The sequence below is a fragment of the Chinchilla lanigera genome, unplaced genomic scaffold, assembly GCF_000276665.1.
Source record: "Chinchilla lanigera isolate Chin_1 unplaced genomic scaffold, ChiLan1.0 scaffold00006, whole genome shotgun sequence".
In the NCBI taxonomy this organism is placed as follows: domain Eukaryota; kingdom Metazoa; phylum Chordata; class Mammalia; order Rodentia; family Chinchillidae; genus Chinchilla; species Chinchilla lanigera.
Window position 1 is genome coordinate 21,610,329 of NW_004955407.1, and position 14,978 is coordinate 21,625,306.

Here is a 14,978-nt window from a genome sequence, read left to right on the forward strand (position 1 = left end):
TTTCCAAACTCTTCATACAAGCCATTCGCAAAGGCTCTTAAACCATGTGGACAGTTACAGTCACTCCAAAGACCCCATTTCTCTGGTACCAAATTCTGTCTTGGTTACTTTTCTCTCCTTGCTAAGACAAAATACCCAACACCCAAAATTAAGGGAGGAAAGGTTTATTTAGCCCACAGTTCATGGAGGTTTCAGTCCATAATCAGCTGGCACCAAGGCAGGGTAGGATGACAGAGGGGTAACAGTAGACGGCAGTGGCTGATACCAAAAGCAACAAGAACAACAGGACAAAGGGGAGGAGTGCAAGAGAAGACTCCTTCTGTCCTTTATATTGTACGTAGGCTATGCACCTTAGGGTGGGTGTAGAACTCACATCCATAATCCCAGAACTAGACAGTGAATCAATCACAAACTTTATAAGCCTGCCCCTATGAATGTATGAGGCTTTGGGGAAACGTTTAGCCACAAACCATAACAACCTGTTTTTATTCACGTGTTTTGAATGCTTTTGTGTGGTAGGAAGGCCCTTTTGATGGAAGGCATCATACTTTATGTGTTGTATTTTTTCCCTAATAAGTAGGGAATATCAGGTTAAATTCCCTGAGAGTTTTATCAGATTTACTTTCCATCAAGTCTATTATTAAGGCATATGTACCAAGAGCATGAAAAATCTAATCTAGCTGCTCATTTTATATATAATGTACACAGCTGGGAAATGCAGGACAGGAAGAGGCATACATCTTATGCTGTATGTACTCAGTCACTCATCCTGTGCTGGATGTGCTATTGGTTCATTATTAGGGCTGCCACACATTGATCCTAGACATTTGTTTACACCTTGGCATTGATGATGAAAAATTATGTTTTTATAATATTCAGGGGAATCTTAATGACAACTTGGAATTAAATGCATGAATATTTCTCCAGAAAACATGAATATTCATATTATGCATAATAAAGATAAGATCAGTTCAAGTCTGTTGTTGGTTTATTTTTTTATTTTCTCTAAAGTAGCTTATGTCAACCTAAATCTGTACTCAACTGAGTAAAAAAAGAGGTTTTCATATTTCAGAGTTTTGTATTTCAGAACTGGGTAATGGAATACACACCTGCAATACCATCAAAACCCAGATTTATGGTGCAGAAACTTAGACATAGAGAGTAAAACAACATCGTCAGGTTTCCATAGCTGGTACCTGAGGAAGGCATGTTTCATCTCCCTTCAGTGCAGATTTGCTATGTTGCCTCACTGAGACTGATAAGAAAGCAAAAGAATGTTGCCTATCTATCATTGAGAAAGGATTTTAGGAGAAAGTGCTATTTCAGTACTACTCTCTCAAACTTTATAAGTATGTTACTAATTGTATGCTTCTCACCATAAGGTACCACTGAATAAATTCACACAAACTCTCCTCCTATTCTTCTTTTAACAAATAAATTTTGTGTAGATCCATTAGTATTAAAATATGGCAAGGCCTTGTCCCCATGAAGTTGAATACAACCTGTAGAACAGATTATGATACAAGCATTGCATATATTTCTTAAATTTCTTCAAAGCAATTGAAGATAGATGTTTAATAAAATGTCAGTGTAGGGCTGGGAATTTAGCTCAGCGGCAAAAGCGCCTGCCTGGTAAGCGCAAGGTCGTGAGTTCGGTTCCCGGTACCGGAGAAAAACAAACAAACAAAAAAATAAAATGTCAGTGTGATATATGATTAATACCATGGTCAGTTGAAGGGTATAGTATTAAATAGTTTAGAAATAATGTATTAAACTTACATTGTTACCTCTCTGTCTTTTACATTGTAGTCCTGTGGTACAAACACAACTAATTGGTCTGACAGTATTATCTAACGACATCACTCATTAGGAAATACAATGTGAAAGTTAACTAAAAATGTAATACCCTTATGTGGAAAGAAGTAATCACAAAATAATATAAATTAAACAGAAAATGCCATTTCTCAGTGTTCTGAAGTAAATCAAGATTGAGTATAGAAAGGGAATCAGGCAACATAAAGTACCAAAAATCTCCAATGAATAGAAAAACATGTTGACTGCAGGTTATAAATTACTATTGCTTTTATTATCAGTATATGAGAGAATTAATTATAGTAGCTCTTGATACCATGATAATTAAAGATTTGTTGAGCTTCCTATTATAAAGCCCATAGTTTTATACTTTGGTATATATGACTTACTTAAAAACTGAAAATTAGGGTACACACGAAGGGCAAGAAATTTGAGTCTCTAAATGGGTATGGTTGATAAAAGTGTGCATATTCTCTACACATGTGGCTCTACACATTTGTGTGTATGTTTGTGTGTATTGCTATATGCACATATATGTGTGTGTATGTGTATACACACATGCATGAAACAACTTGCGTTTAAATTATATATATATGTATAGATACATAGATAGATAGATATAGATATACATATATCCTGTGCTAGCTTTTTTATTGCTGTGATGCTGTGAAAAATACCTTAGAACGGCAAGTTTAAAGAGCAAAGAATTATTCCGACTCATGGTTTTGAGGTTTCAGTCCACTGCCAGCTGACTGTATGGCTCCTGGGCCTACGGTGAGGGAAAACATCATGGTAGAAAAGCTAGCAGAGCAAAGCTTCCCACCTCATGGGAGCCAGGAAGGAGGCATACAGTCTGAGCCTGATGTGATGAGCCCCTCCTGCTGTTGCTCCCTCTGGGTCCCCAGCCTATTTTGATGGTGCCTTAGGCTGGGTCTCTCCCCTCAGTTCTCTGTCCCACACACCAATTGTCTCTGGACACACATCCACTGATACACAGAGAAGTGTGCTTTACTGGTGTCCTAAGCACTTCTTATCCCCTGTAAGTTGAAAACCAAAATTAATCATCCCATTTTTATTTTTACTTAAATGAAAATAATTATTTTAATATAAAATTTTTGAAAATTAATGTTATATGAAACTTTCAAGTTGAGTCTGTTAATCAGGAGCTAACCATATTTCTATGAACCATGAATTCTTCCTTTTTGTCACAAAAGGCTTTCTTTTTAGTGATATCACTTCCCTTAAATATCAGGTTCATTTATAAGTATACATTTTATAAAGCTTTACAGCCCTGCTCTTTTTCAAGTTGCCGTTGAATTTTTCCCTAGGTCTCATCTTCACAATCATTATTTTTTTTCACTTTCACAGTTAAATCTATAATGTTATTCATTATTGGAAAGGTACTCTCAATCAGCTGTTCAGTCACAAATGTTTACTATTGACAGACCTTGAACTGAAACGTCAATCTGTAATATTTTTATATAATTCAGTCAAAGATTTTTTTCCAACTCAATTTAATTTGTATGTCTTTACTTTTCATTATTCTTTATCTTACTGATTTAAGTAGAAAGAAACTACCTGGTTATTAGGATACAAACTTTATTAGTAAAATCAATAAGAACAAAATAAAAAAAGAAATACAACGGGCTAAGTCTTTTTCCTGAGCACTTGTATATTTATTCTATGTCACAGACTTTACTAGAGGGATATTGGAAAAAGGAAGGGAATTTTCTACATAATATTCTTAGAGAAATGATGTCTTTTGCAAAGTTAAGCTGTTTGATTATGTTGAAATTCAAGCACTTGCTAAATATAATTCCCCAATGAGCATATTTATGCATATCATCCATTATTAACTTCTGTACAATATTAAATACAATCCATTTCCAGGCAGCCTGGCATGAATTACAAATATGAATGCCACCATAGCATTGATTATTTTTCTACATGGATACGCTTTAATATTCATGGTAATGCACAATAAATATGCTAAGAAAAATAACAATCCTCTGAAAAGGCTAAGATATATACTGAGTACATTTATCCTCTATGTACCCTCTTAACTGAATTTGTAGAACATCTACTACTAAAAGTATAATTCTTTACAATAATATATATGTAAAATCATTAGGTTTTTTTCTTTGTAGAATATTTTCTTTTACATATGTTGGAATAATTATAAGAATTCTATAATATAGGATAAAAACCTATTGTTATTAATAAAATTTCCTTAAAGTAGCATCATTAATTATGTGAGAATTTAGCACATGCCATCTCTCATTTACAGAAAGAGGTATTGTTTGCTAAAAAAAACTCAATAATTTCTATCAAAATACTATTTTTTTAAATCCATCAAGTGCAAACTGTTGTGCTACATACAACAAAGAAATAAGCAGGAGTGATATAATTTAAGAACTTAAAGACCTCAAAGTGCCACTCATTTACCCGAAAGACAGAATACAAAGCAGGTTGTCTACCAGTTCAAGGTTTCTTTCTTTATGATTTAAATATTTTAACAGACTGATACTAAAAGATTCACTTTTAATTGTGAAAAATAAAATCCAGTTTACATGATATAGGTGTGTGTGCATTCATACTTGACATGAAAAACAGTTTTGTTACTTTCAGCAGAACAATAGACAGAACTATATTAATCTACTAAAACACTGAATCAATAAGACATTATCAAAATTTTTAAAATTATAAATTTTTTTAGAGAAACAAAGAACCACTACTGATTCAGACTTAAAGTTAGATTTTTGAGGATAAGGAACTATTCCCAGGAAAGAATAATTTCTAAACACAATCACTGTTATTTCTAGTCAGGAGGCTATCACCATTTCCAAGCTACATTGCAGTGAATTGCCTGGTAATAAATGTGATCATGTAGAACTCCATGAAAATTAATTTCTCCAAGATAACTCCTAAAATGATATCGTCAAAAAGTAATATTAACATATTAGAGTAACAAATTACACATGACGTTGCAATTTAACTCTCTCATAACCTTATTGGAAAAATAGGTGTAGTGAATTCAGTTAATATTTTCCTTTTAAACACCTTTTACTAAGGGTACAGATGTTTAGAGAAATAAGTCTAAATAAATATTAAGAACACAGTGGAACTAATTTCTTAGAAACTTGAAGATATATTACAGGAAAACAAAATAAAGAAGGTCAGAAATATCATTTAACTCCCACCATTGATACATGCTAACCCTTTCCACCGCTATTCATTCTTTTATGACTTTTTTATCACATTCTATACCACTGTAGTACTTAGTTTAATTAAAACTGAGCCATCATGGGAACTCATATTTCTATGAGTCAGGAACCATTGCTTCTTCACATCTTCTTTTTGCCATCTTTTTATATTTGTTTGTATTTACTTATTTATTGTATTCTGAAGCCTTTAATGTTCTGTTTAGATTTGGTAAGACATGCTGTGCTTACTTTTGAAATGATCCAGAGAAAAAATATCTTTGAAAATCAAGCATCTCTGTAATATCTTTACTGTACCTTTTCCAGTGACATATACCACTATATAGGTTAACCTTGATCTCAGATAATTTCCTGAATAAAATTGAGAAGAAATAGTGAACATCTCATGTCAAAGGGTAACAAATAGAAGAAGAGAAGCAGGCATGGAGGGTATACACACTTTTCAGCAACATAAGCTGCATGCATGTGGTCTTTCCTCTAACAAAAGACCCATACTTACTTATTCTCTATGCACTTTCATGACTGCTTAGTGACCACCGGTCACCTGGCTTGTGTGATGTGTAACTTTGATTGGTTGATTCCTTACTGGACAAATTGTTAAATATCTTGAATATCCCCCTAAAGTGCTGGGTGATCTTGGAAAAACTAATCTCCAAGCCTCAGCTGTTCAACTGTGAAGTAATTTTGAACTGTAATAATCAACAAAGTATTTTCCAGTCATTACATCCTATCATTTAAAATTTAGCTTTATATACAATGAATAGGAGCAAAGATGCCAAATCGAAGTCTAATGGAGTCTCCAAAATATTGCAGTATACCCACTGGTTTAGAAATACAAAAGATCAACAGTTAAAATATAAATTGAAAACAGAATTGTATAAGTCTTATAAAGATGATTTTCTTAGTTAGACAACTTGGGACTGTAAGGAACTGGGTTATATGTAGTTTTATAAAATCAAAGGCAGGGAACATAAAGACTCCCAGTAAATAATCTCTTCCTCTTAAAAGTTTTCCAACCAATATCTTTCTTGAACAGAGCTACATAGAAAGTTTGAAAATATTAAACTTCAATCTTGTGGTTTATTAGTTTTGCTTTAATAAAAGGGTGCAAATTGATTGCAACTGCCTCATTTAATATGGTACATATAAAATATTTTATTAATATGAGTATTCTAAGAAAACACCAGTAAGGCATCATTTGTCATCATACACTATAACTCTTTGGTTCCTAAAGACATGGAATACAAGCTCTACTATACCATAGGCATTACATCACTTCTTGGGGAAATGGATAAGCTACTTGCACTCAAGTCATTTTCTCAGGCTCTGCTTTTAATGAGAAAAACCCAACATAAAAGAGGACTTGCACATGTGTACCTATGTATGCATGGTTGCCAATTTTCATGTACACATGCGTGTATATGCTAATGTGTTGATGAGAGGCAAGGCAGAGTGGTCATGTACTGCAGTTTGACCACCCAGAACACCATCTAAAAGTATGAAGATAACAGAGTAATGAGTTCTTACAAAAGCAAACAATTCATAGAAGGACAAGATGAAACAGAATATTGAAAGAATGGTTAGAGAGCATTATCTGGTGACTGACATTAGCAAACCTTGAATAGCCTTCTATGACCCATTACAAAGAGTTTATACTTACTCATGAAATGCAGAAGGAACACACTGAGACCGTAATTTCCAATCAAAGAGATAAGTTGGCTTCTTTTGTACATTCTTATAAACCAATGGGGAGGACAAAATGGGGTAAAGGGAACATGTTATATGAGCAAGGTATAAATACCACAGCTAATAGACTTGTTCAAGGTTCATTTATTTTAATTTTATTCATACATATTAGTTTACAAAGGGGGGAGGAAACAGCTTATCCTCTTCTATTTCCCTTTCTAGTCTTGTACTTTTTTCTTATTCCCTTAGCATATTATATATTGTTTAAGAGCAATGTTATATGTTCCTATGATCAAAGCCTTTATGTCATCTCTACTTGATTCAGTAAAAGTCAAAATAATTATCATGAACTACAAGGCTGTGTGCTCCTCTATCCTTATTCCTGCTATTCTCTCCATTTTATTCCATTTACATGGGCCTCTGAGTTCCAATCTTAAAATCTTCCATGATCATTATTTTCACAGCAATATTCTATTATCTAAGACTTGAACCTTCTTCAATTCTTTGTTCAAGTATCAAGAAACATTTTTCATTAAATATGTATAATTAATCATTAAACTGTGGAGATCATATCATTTTTTTAAAAAAAGCAATTCCCAGTATTATGCTCCCTTGGAGATTGTTTGGTAGATATGTTTTCAAGCTGTTTTAAAAAGTATCTTTTGAGAATTATATACTTTCCTTCATAAGCCTGTTACATTTTCAATCAATATTTGATAGATTTTTCACTAATTATTAGCATTATTTTAAACAACTGTTTATAATAAGATATAAAATATCTCTGGGTGAATTAGAATAGTGATCACTTCCAATTATAGATAACAGGTATCTCTCTCCTTTTTCTTTTAAAAGTTACACATTTCTTGGTCCCATTGCCATTTGCAAAAGTTCTATCTCCGTATTTCATCTGTCTTTGCTTTTGTTATTTATTTAAATTTTGGCTTTCTCATATAAGAGAAATCATATGATATTTAAGCTTGTGTATCTGATTTATTTCACTTAACCTTATAATCTCAGAGGGGAGGGGGAGGGAAGGAAAAGTTAGAGGATAAAAATAATTAAGATACATTATGAACTGTACCACCTCCCCATGAGAAATGTACTCATTTGGTATTACTAATAAATAATGAAGATTTTAAAAATTGTGTAAGTACATAAAGCAAAACCTTACATTACAATTGAGGATTAAAATGAGTGCATTTTATATATCTTTCTTCAGTGGCCATTAAAATGTACCACCACATTTGGTATTTAGGGACTTTTCAGGACATATGCTGATATATGTATTTATAAGAACAAAACTGTACTCACTAGTTTTAAAAAGTTTCATAAGCATATACAAGGCTCACTCTTTCCCCATAGTTATCACTTTCTTTATGATAAGTCATATTAGGATTACACATACTGCCTTGGTTACATTTCTCTTGTTGCTGGGACAAAATAATTTACATCTAAAATTAAGGAAGAATAAGTTTATTTAGCTCACAGTTTGTGGAGGTTGCATTCCATACTCGGCTGACTCCAAGGCAGGATGGCACATGGCAGAACACAGCAAAAGCAGTAAGAGCAAAAATCAGTGGAGACAAGCCTCTTTTCCTCCCTTATACCGTATGCTGGCTATCTCCCTACACCCACAGCATCTCCATGCCTTACTCTTGCACAGATTCAGAATGAATACAAAGTAAGGACTCTGGCTCCCTGCCGAATCACATAGTTATCCTTCTGAACTTCTCAAATTGACACAATGAACAACGTCCCAGAGAAGTAAGGGCATGCATCTCACTGCTCACAACACCTATACCATACTGATTATAAAGCTATTGCTTTTTTTCCCTAACTACAACTCATGACAATATGGAAAGCTTTTTATCTCAAATATCTGGTCCTAGTTATTTTATCTACTTAGTTCTAAAAAATTACTCACACTGAGCTGGCACTTAAATTTTCTTGAACAATTCCATGACATCCTTAAAATATTCTTAGGATGAGTTTTTTCAAAAAATTCTTAAATGAGGCAGTAAGCAAAAACCCCAATGTACCATGCAAAAATGAATTAATTTTAGCATAGTCTTTTGAGTCTATTTTAAATATTATATCCATTTATAAATGGGCTGCTGAGCTGATGAGAAAATCAGAAATGGCCTCCTAGGCAGTTAGTGATAGAACCAAGAATAAACCTCAGCAGTCTTGGTTAAAAAATATGTTTCTGCATCTCAAAATACTTTCAAATTTTAATGTGAAAAAATTGTTTTGGAAACTTTAAATCAAGTGTACAAATTAGTCTTTGGAGTTGTTAAGAATGCATACTTTCGTTAAAGTTACAATAAAATTTTAGAAGATAAACTATTATCTGGTTTATTTATTTTACTGTATTCTCATTATTGCACCAATATATCTGTGATATTTCTGGGGAAATAATGAAGAAATTCCCTGAGCAAAGCAAACAGAAGAAAGACGCTCCAATTTCAACACAACCCCATAGACTCTTGACAATCTTTGGTGATCCCCCCAGCCACCTCCACCTCCAAATCTCTTGCTAGTAATTCCTTTTTTAAAATGTCTATTTAATTAAATAGTAATTGCACATATTAATGGGCTACAATGTGATCTTTACCTTGTGCAATTATTATATCCAGTAACCAAGGTCTGGTGTTCTATAGGACAGCAGTAGTGACAAAAGTTAATAATAGTGAATCTATATATTAATGCATTTTGCAGTGGTATACATTTTTCCTCTTTGTATAGTACTGAGAACTGTGTGATTTAATTTTTCACTTTTTACTTAATCATTGCCTCATTTCATACTTTGAAATTAATTCTGTGCAGAAAAGTAATTTATCTGCTCTCTTCATTATTGAATCTCCACTATCTACAATTCCTCAAATGTGGTAGTTAATCAAGAAGTAGTTGCTAACTGAAGGAATAAATGGATGAATCATGTAACTCTAAAATAATCGTAGACAAGAGATATTAAATGTACACTCCTTTATATAGATGATACTGAGTCAGCGGATAATTAAATTATTGAAAAACACAGAAGTACTTTACACCCGGGTGCACCCAGGTTTGTACTGCAACGTAGACTGGTTAACTCATTCCAGCTCTTGTTGCCTTCTTCTCACATACTGTCTCTCCTCTGATATCTCGGCTTTCAAGGGTTCACTTGAAAGACGGCATTCAAAATGAGATATGATTCTGTACATTTTTCTATGCAGCCTATGACTGCAATGTTTTTCATGCTGTCTTCTAAGACTGTTTCATTTTTTTCTTTAATAGTTTATGTTCTTGTATCTTCATGCTTGTGACTTGCATACACTTCTATATTTGTAACATCATTTGATGTCTTCACATTTTTGTACTTCATTTATTGCCATTAACATGATATCTGATGGCTGCACCTCATGCTTCCAGAATATTGAAATAACTCTAAATCTTGATTCTGGTGCTTATTAAGCAACAATTTCAGCTTTGTTTTAAATACAAGTTCTACTGAAAGGATGTTATGATTAAGAACATTCTCAAGTCCTAAATTTTACCCACATAAGCATTTTCATTAGCCAGTGTATATATTTGGTACTGGGAATGGAACTCAGGACCTTGTACTTGCCAGGCAGGCACTTGTGCTGCTGAGCTACATCCCCAGGCCCAAGGAATGTGCCTCAGTTTACTGGGGCTACAATGACAGAGAATAGATAATTTGATGGCTTATAACAGGAATATATTTTCTCATAGTTTGACATCTAGTAGGCTAAAATACTGTAAAATTTTGGTAATGTTGCCTATGACTGTTAATCCTAATAGTTCAACTTCACTGGACAAGGAAACACTCAATAGATTAATAATCAAGCTCATGGGTGTTCTAGGTGGATCATGCAGGTGTGGTCCTCAGTACGGTTATAGTGTAGATGTAGTTGTCTCTCAGAAGTTTCATGTGTTCAGAACTGGTACTTTTGGTGAGTGATTGGGTCAAGGAGGTACTACACTCTTCAGCAGATGACTCCATTGATGAGTAAATAGATGAATGGGCTGTTAGAAGGTTGGGAGGTGGGTTCTCCATGTTTGTTTGGTTGCTTTTGTTCTGTGTCTTCTAAGTGTCAACCAAGACTGTAGTTTTTAATTGGAGAGTTGGATTATATAAAGGTATATAATAATCAAGAGGTCTTAAAAGCATATTTCTTTACTACTGTAACTTTAGTTTTGTACATGAAGAAAATGAGATCCTGTGTTCAGGAATTCTGCAGCCTGATTGCTTGTGACAAACACAGAAAATGACATGTATATTTTGTGCACCAGTACCATGAAAAGAAAATCATTTATAATCATTGTTTTTCAGTGGTTACTACACATATAGATATGACTAAACCTTTGTGAAAAACATAACACACTCTGCAAAAATAGTCAGAGAGAAAACACTCTACATTTTCGTGAGTAAGTAAAGGAATCACTTCATAATTTAAAGACTGTTATAGGAAAAGTGTAAGATATGAGGGATTATAGATAACTTTATTTTTTATTAATATTTTCAATATATTGATTTGATATTTTAAGATAAATTAACATTATCTAAAACACAAGTGGTTGTTCTTATATAGTATCTCTCAGAGCAACCAGCTGTATAGCCTTTTGATTTTGATTCTTTCTTTCCACTCACTTATGTAGACAAGGCTTTTGTGCTTTCCAGTTGGGATATTCACTTTGTTTCATCCAATAACATTTTTCCATTAAAAATTTTACATTTCTTTTAGAGAAATTGAATTGATTTTACAATATCATGTTAGCTTTAATCATTTGTATTTATTAAATAAAATAACTCTAAGCATTTAGTCCTCTGAAGAGTTGCTCTCTACCACAATATAATATTCATTTCACAAACAGATGAGGTTTCCCTGTTCTAATTCAAAGTTATTTTCTGGTTAGTTATTTTCTCATGCTTGGAGAAAATTACAACAATGAATTCATTATCCGCTTTAGTACTACAACTTATATTACTGGGAAGGTACTTGATTGCAAGGTGATCACTGGGTTGTTCTTCTATCTATCTCTGGCAATTTCTTACATAGTACATGTTTTTATCAAGGTGCTTCCTTGTGACTAAAGTTTCACTTAATAATCTGTAGCACAATTTAGATTAATTTTGCTCAGCAAATATCCATTTTTTTCTCCACTCCTCATAGCTAGACATATTATCCCACTCTACCACAGCTAGGCTTGGACTTCCAATTTCATGGGGTCAGCCATCTTATCTACTGACTGCAGAGGCCTTTAGAGTGCTTCATTGTATTTGTTCACCTCTCACTCTTGGTTTTCCCCACTATGTTAGGTTCTAAAGTAACAAATTAAATCTGAATCTAATTCCTGTACTCATTACCTCGTTATGCAGAACCTGCTAGTCAAATCCATCCTAAGTCAACTGAACTGGCTGGATTTCATTAAATCTGACCTTTGAGGTGCTGCTTGATCATTGGTCTCAACCAGAAAGTAAAACAGCAAATATCACCATGATTTCCCTTTCCTGTGAGGATCATTAGCTCCCACTATCATGGGTCACTATGAAACAGTAGTCGCAGGAAATATTGTTAGATTTGAGGCAATCATTGAGGTAACTTATTGACATATCCATTTCAGAAAAAATCACAAATAACTGCAGTTACATTGATAATGTAAGCAAGTTCTCAGTTTCTTGAGAATGAAGGTCTGCATTATCTTGCGTGATGAACAATCTAGATCTGACCACATTGTGAGAAAGACTATGATGAGTATTGTTTATAGCTTCAGTACCAATTGCCAATCAATTACTATAGACTGTCCACAACTTTTCCTATATAAACATTTTTCTCTTCACAAATTATGCACTGACACTATCAAGAAGAACCATTGTCAGTGCAGAGGATGTATTAGGAGACACAGGTGTTCTGAATGGTGTAAAGAATGGAGTCATCATTGCCCTAACATTAGTACGCTATATTACAATTGATCACATACTATGATAACTTATTGCTACTTCAAGTCCATATTAGTGCTCCCTATTTGTACTGTACATTTTACAGACTTTGACAAATGTCCAAATCCACAAAAATCCATGCAACACTATGCATCCACCATTCCAGTAGCATACAAATAGGTCCAAGGCCGTAAAATTCCACTTTGAAGATTCTGAAGGTGAGGAGTGCTGCAGTTTATCTTGGTATTGTAGAGTTAGTTTCAGTAGGGTTAAGGACAAGAGTAAATGGATAATCAGGTCTTTAGCTTTGCTTCAAAGGGTGCTTTGAAACGTCTTCTTTTTATAAATATTTAAGTTAAATTTTATGACTGTCATATTTTTCCTAAGATACATGCTCTTTTTAAGTTTTTAGGGGGATTAGAATGAGATTCTTCAAAATATATTTTAGCCAACCCACTTTATTGGCCCTGATCATCCTAGTGCAGGTGAAGCACATTCATTTTTTTAAAGGGTTATATACTATGTGATTTTGACTAATATTTTTATTAGTATTTTATCTTACACTTGGAAAAATACACCCAACAAACTGTTATTATTATAACTACAAGTAAAACAAAAAGATGTTTATATCACAAAACCATTTTTAACATATGCAAGATCAAAAAAACAACACTAAACACAATGGGCAAGGAGCACCATTTTCTTCATCCACTAAAAAGAAATTACCCAAGAAGGGACGTGCATGTGTTGCTGCTGTATTCCCAGGTTGCTGCTGATTCACTACTTGACATAGAGAAAACAGTTGCCTCTTTTTTGTGGGCTGAAATTCCAAAACAACGAATTTTTATCAATGATTAATTTTATATAATACTTCTAATACTTTTCTCCCTATAAAAATATATGTGGTATTACTGAATCCAGTTGGGATTACCTAATTTTTGAAATTAGTTGAGTTTAAAATAATAATCTCAAATGTGGTTTCCTAAAAGAAATGAATTAGCCATAAATAATGTAAGCGATGTTATACATTCTAATCGTGTTAGAATATGTTTTCTAGCCCACTTATGTATGTAAAGTCTAACCTGGGTGTGGTGATTCACGCCCATAATACCAGCACTCTGGGTGATAGAGCGGTGATCACACTTTTACCAGAGGCTGGAAAACTTAATGACATAGTGAGTCCTGTCTTAAAATTAAAAATAAATAAATAATAAATAAATAAATAAATAAAGGGTTGAATATATACCACAGTGCGAAGGTCCTCAGTTCGAGTACTGGAAAAAGGAACATGAGCTCTGAAGTATAATTTTAACCTGATCAAATATAAAATGTAGTCATCGACAAAAGACATATAATTTGCATGAGACTGAAAGTATTTTACTTTTACAGTAAAATCCACATCCATCCCATGTAATATACTGACATGCAAGGCCTTAAGTTCAATCTCCAGTACCACCAAATCAAGGAAACAAACATGTAAATACTGAATTTAAACAATGAGTCAAGGAGGAATCTGTGAACAAATACTCTACTTTTAAAGCTGTTTTTGAAAATTAAGTGCTTCTTAGATTATACTACAAATTCATACTATCAAATACATTTAATGTTATCTTCGTAAAAATCTTATACTTAAAGTTATGAACCAAATTTTAATATGTATTTAAGCATTTCATTTGCATGGTGAACACTTTTCAATGAATTCTGTAGTGAGTGACCCCTTTTACAAGGGTAGACTTTCTGATGCCTCCACAAACATAATGATATTTAACATTGCTATTCTTAAATCTGAGCAGATTCAACAGATGAGTGCATAAATTACATGTAGTTAAATCTCATCTTCTTTTTATTAGTATTGGTATCTATATATTTTGTATGTGATTTTTATTAGCTGTCTACACAAACTGCATGACTGTACCCCCTGCCTACTTGTATATTTGAGTAATCATCTTCTCAACTATTTCATTTTTCAATTTGCTCATTCACTATTCTTTGATGCATAAAAGTTAAAGTGTTTTCCTTTATATTTTCTGTGTGTGGTGGAAAAGAGGCCATTTTAAGCAGAGTTTTCATTTTCAATAAACTTTTATTGAGCACTTGTCCTAGCTTAGGGGCACAGAGAGTCAATTAAGTACTTGTCCTGCATGCAATTTCAATTCAGTTGTGGAGATCAAAAAAAAAAAAAAAAATGTATATTCACACAATATTAGGAAAAGTTTTACCAATGGTAATTTACAAATAAATGCAAACTGATACAGTGCAAATTGAGAACATATGTGGTAAAAATAAAGGAATGGGTAATTGAATTGAGCTTTTCAACA